This window comes from Arachis stenosperma, chromosome 2, assembly GCF_014773155.1.
Source record: "Arachis stenosperma cultivar V10309 chromosome 2, arast.V10309.gnm1.PFL2, whole genome shotgun sequence".
NCBI lineage: Eukaryota > Viridiplantae > Streptophyta > Magnoliopsida > Fabales > Fabaceae > Arachis > Arachis stenosperma.
This window is the reverse complement of record NC_080378.1, coordinates 57,158,601-57,164,391: the sequence shown is the minus strand read 5'-3', so window position 1 is coordinate 57,164,391 and position 5,791 is coordinate 57,158,601.

Sequence of the window (5,791 nt, the reverse complement as noted above, 5' to 3'; positions counted from 1 at the left end):
TATCTTTTAAAATCTTTTTCAAATTAAAAAAATTCAGATTTATTTCATATCTTTTTAAATTATATCCTTTTCTTATCATATTTATCTTTTATAAATCATATCTCTTATCTTATATCTTTTTCTTATTTTCGAATACCCACCCCCCTCCCTTTATATTCACTTTCGGCGCCCCTCTCATCATCCACCATTCCACACTTGCTCTCCTCCTATCCCTCTTCTCTCTCTTCTTTTGCTTGAGGACAAGCAAACCTCTAAGTTTGGTGTGCTTATCCGTGATCACAAAAACATACTCACTTTGATCATGGCCCCTAAAGGAAAACACCCAAGCCAAGTGGCAAGAAAGGGAATATTCCAAAGCCACTTTGGAATCAAGGGAAGTTCTTAACTAAAGAACATTCAGACCATTACTACAAAATAATGAGTCTAAGATCAGTGATCCCGGAAGTCAAGTTCGATCTGAAAGAAGATGAATATCCGGAGATCCAAGAACAAATTCGAAACAGGAACTGGGAAATCCTAGCTAATCCTGAAATGAAAGTGGGAAGGAACATGGTTCAGGAGTTCTATGCTAATCTATGGCAGACAGACAGGCAAAGAATAATTGGAGCTGCCCTCTATGACCATTGGACCTTAGTCAGAGGAAAGATTGTTCATACCCATCCTGACAAAATCAGGGAGATCTTTAAGCTTCCTCAACTGAAAGATGACCCAGACTCCTTTAATAGGAGAATGATGAGGGTAAATAAAGGCTTGGACAAGATTCTAAAGGATATATGCATCCCTGAAGCCAGGTGGACCACCAGCACGACTGGCATCCCAAATCAACTCAAAAGAGAAGATCTCAAACCAGCAGCCAGAGGCTGGCTGGATTTCATTGGGTGTTCTATATTGCCCACCAGCAACCGTTCTGAAGTTACTATTAAAAGAGCAGTGATGATTCACTGCATCATGTTGGGAAAAGAAGTAGAAGTCCATCAACTGATCTCGTGTGAACTATACAAAATAGCAAACAAGAATTCCAAGAATGCCAGATTGGCCTATCCAAGCTTAATTTCTATGCTCTGCAGAGATGCCGGAGTGAAGATTGGAATAACAGAGTATATCTCAGTTGAGAGGCCAATCACTAGAATATCAATGGACAGACAACAGCTGCAGGATGATCCAATCAAGAGGAGAGCACAGGAAGTCCTCCCAGAACTTCCTCAATTCGAATATTGGGAACATCTTGAGGCATCTATTTCCAAATTGCAAGAAGCTATGAACCAAATAAAGGAAGAACAGAACAATCAAAGTAGCATGCTTTGCAAACTGCTTAAGGAACAAGAAGAGCAAGGGCGTGATTTAAGGGAGCTAAAGCGCCAGAAATTAATCCTTGAAGGACCAAGCACTCCACAGATCAGAGGAACATCTACTTCTCAAAACACAGGTTGTTGAGTTCTAATTTTAGCTTTAACTCTGTGATAGTGTTATTATAGAAATTTACCTTAGGAGATATATATAGTAGTAGTAGTAGTAATTAGTATATCTATTCTGGTTTTATTCCCAATTAAGTTATAATTTATTTTTCTCATCATCATCAGACATCAATAAAATAGTAGATAATTAGAATAAAGAAGTAATTTATTTTTTTCGAGTTCTTAATAATAAAAATTATAATTAACTATATGTGGTGGCAATACTTTTTGTTCTCTGAATGAATGCTTGAACAGTGCATAATTTTTATCTTGAATTTTATGAATATTGGCTCCTGAAAAAATGAGGAACACGAAAAATATTATTGATGATCTGAAAAATCATGAATTTGATTCTTGAAGTAAGAAAAAGCAGTGAAAAAAAAATTTACAAGGAATCATTGGATCAAGAAAAGGAATAAGAGCCAACAGCCCTTAAAACCAGAAGGCAAGGGTGAAAAGGATCCAAGGCTTTGAGCATCAGTGGATAGGAGGGCCCAAGGAAATAGTTCTAGGCCTAAGCGGCTAAATCAAGATGTCCCTAACCATATGCTTGTGGCATGCAAGTCCAAGTGAATAACTTGAGACTGAGTGGTTAAAGTCGTGATCCAAAGCAAAAAGAGTGTGCTTAAGAGCTCTGGACACCTCTAACTGGGGACTTTAGCAAAGCTGAGTCACAATCTAAAAAAGGGTTCACCCAGTCATGTGTCTGTGGCATTTATGTATCCGGTAGTAATACTGGAAAACAAAGTGCTTAGGGCCACGGCCAAGACTCATAAAGTAACTGTGTTCAAGAATCAACATACTACACTAGGAGAATCAATAATACTATCTGAATTCTGAGTTCCTATGGATGCCAATCATTCTGAATTTCAAAGGATAAAGGGAGATGCCAAAACTGTTCAGAAACAAAAAGCTATAAGCCCCGCTCATCTAATAAGAATCTGAGCTCCACTCAAAAACTCTGAAATATTATTACTTCTTAATTTCTTTTCATCCTATTTTATTTATCTAGTTGCTTGAGGACAAGCAACAGTTTAAGTTTGGTGTTGTGATGAGCGGATATTTTATACGCTTTTTGGGGGTAATTTCATGTAGATTTTAGTATGTTTTAATTAGTTTTTAGTAGAATATTATTAGTTTTTAGGAAAAAATCATATTTCTGGACTTTACTATGAGTTTGTGTGTTTTTCTATGATTTCAGGTATTTTCTGGCTGAAATTGAGGGAGTTGAGCAAAAATCTGAGTTAGGATGAAAAAGGACTGCTGATGCTGTTGGATCCTGACCTCCCTGCACTCGAAATGGATTTTCTGGAGCTACAGGAGTCCAATTGGCGTGCTCTCAACGACGTTGGAAAGTAGACATCCAGGGCTTTCCAGCAATATATAATAGTTCATACTTTGCGCGAAGATAGACGACGTAAACTGGCGTTCAACGTCAGTATCATGCTGCTGTCTGGCGTCTAGCGCCAGAAACAGGCCACAAGCTGGAGTTCAACGCCAGAAACAGGTTACAACCTGGCGTTGAACGCCCAAAACAGCCCCAGGCACGTGAGAAGCTTAAGTCTCAGCCCCAGCACACACCAAGTGGGCCCCAGAAGTGGATTTCTGCATCATCTATCATAGTTTACTCATTTTCTGTAAACCTAGGTTACTAGTTTACTATTTAAACAACTTTTAGAGATTAACTTTGTATCTCATGACATTTTCAGATCTGAATTTTATACACTTTGACGGCATGAGTCTCTAAATTCCATTGTTGGGGGTGAGGAGCTCTGCAGCGTCTCAATGAATTAATGCAATTGTTTCTATTTCTCCATTCAAACGTGTGTGTGTTCCTATCTAAGATGTTCATTCGCGTTTAATTGTGAAGGAGGTGATGATCCGTGATACTCATCACCTTCCTCAAGCCATGAACGTGTGCCTGACAAACACCTCCGTTCTACATCAGATTGAATGATCGTCTCTTAGCTTCCTTAATCAGAATCTTCGTGGTATAAGCTAGAACTGATGGCGGCCACTCTTGAGGATCCGAAAAGTCTAAACCTTGTCTGTGGTATTCTGAGTAGGATTCAAGGATTGAATGGCTGTGACGAGCTTCAAACTCGCGATTGCTGGGCGTGATGACAAACGCAAAAGGATCAATGGATCCTATTCCAAAATGATCGAGAACCAACAGCTGATTAGTCGTGCTGTGACAGAGCATCTGGACCGTTTTCACTGAGAGGATGGGAAGTAGCCACTGACAAATGGTGACACCATACATACAGCTTGCCATGGATGGAACTTTACAAACAATTGAGTTGAATATTACATTGCAGGAATTCAGAGGATAAAGCATCTCCAAAACTCCAACATATTCTCCATTAAGAAAGTAATAATTACTTATTCCAAACACTTTTACTTATTACAATTAAATCCAAATAACCTTATTGGCATCCTGACTAAGATTAATAAAATAAACATAGCTTGCTTCAAACCAATAATCTCCGTGGGATCGACCCTTACTCACGTAAGGTATTACTTGGACGACCCAGTGCACTTGCTGGTTAGTTGTGCGGAATTGTCAAGAATTGTGATTTTCAATTTTGTGCACCAACTATCCGGATTCTGAGTTCCTATAAAAGCCAATCATTCTGAACTTCAAAGGATAAAGTGAGATGCCAAAACTGTTCAGAGACAAAAAGCTAAAACCCCGCTCATCTAATTAATACTGATCTTCATAGATGTTTTTGAAATTCATTGTATATTCTCTTCTTTTTATCCTAATTGATTTTCAGTTGCTTGGGGACAAGCAACAATTTAAGTTTGGTGTTGTGATGAGCGGATAATTTATACGCTTTTTGACATTGTTTTTAGTATGCTTTTAGTATGTTTTAGTTAGTTTTTATTATATTTTTATTAGTTTTTATTTAAAATTCACTTTTCTGGACTTTACTATGAGTTTTTGTGTTTTTCTGTGATTTCAGGTATTTTCTGGCTGAAATTGAGGGACCTGAGCAAATATCTGATTCAGAGGCTGAAAAGGGCTGTAGATGCTGTTGAATTCTGACCTCCCTGCACTCGAAGTGGATTTTCTGGAGCTACAGACGCCTATTTGGCCCTCTATTAATTGCGTTGGAAAGTAGATATCCAGGGCTTTCCAGCAATATATAATAGTCTATACTTTGTCTGAGATTTGATGGCCCAAACAGGCGTTCCAAGTCAGCTTCAGAATTCCCGGCGTTAAACGCCGGAACTGGCACAAAAGCTGGAGTTAAACGCCCAAACTGGCACAAAAGCTGGCGTTTAACTCCAAGAAAAGTCTCTACACATGAAAGCTTCAATGCTCAGCCCAAGCACACACCAAGTGGGCCCGGAAGTGGATTTTTACGTCATTTACTCATTTTTGTAAACCCTAAGCTACTAGTTCTCTATAAATAGGATCTTTTGCTATTGTATTTTCATCTTTGGATGCCTAGTTCTTAGATCATGGGGGCTGGCCTCTCGGCCATGCCTAGACCTCGTTCTTATGTATTTTCAATGGTGGAGTTTCTACAAACCATAGATTAAGGTGTGGAGCTCTGCTGTACCTCGAGTATCAATGCAATTACTACTATTTTCCATTCAATTCAGCTTATTCTTGTTCTAAGATATTCATTCGCACTCAAGAACTTGATAAATGTGATGATTATGTGACGCTCATCATCATTCTCACTTATGAACGCGTGCCTGACAACCACTTCCGTTCTACATCCAAACAAGGCTTGAATGTGTATCTCTTGGATTCCTTAATCAGAATCTTCGTGGTATAAGCTAGAATCCTTTGGCGGCCATTCTTGAGAATAGGTCTAAACCTTGTCTGTGGTATTCTGAGTAGGATTCAGGGATTGAATGACTGTGACGAGATTCAAACTCGCGATTGTAGGGCGTTAGTGACAAACGCAAAAGAATCACTGGATTCTATTCCGACATGATCGAGAACCGACAGATGAATAGCCGTGCTGTGACAGAGCGCGTTGAACATTTTCACTGAGAGGACGGGACTGTAGCCGTTGACAACAGTGATGCCCAACATATAGCTTGCCATGGAAATGAGTAAGAAGGATTGGATGAAGACAGTAAGAAAGCAGAGAGACGGAAGGGACAAAGCATCTTCATACACTTATCTGAAATTCTCACCAATGAATTACATAAGTATCTCTATCTTTATTTTATGTTTTATTTATCTTTTAATCATTAATCCTCCATAACCATTTGAATCCGCCTGACTGAGATTTACAAGATGACCATAGCTTGCTTCATACCAACAATCTCCGTGGGATCGACCCAGTGCACTTGCTGGTTAGTTGTGCGAAGTT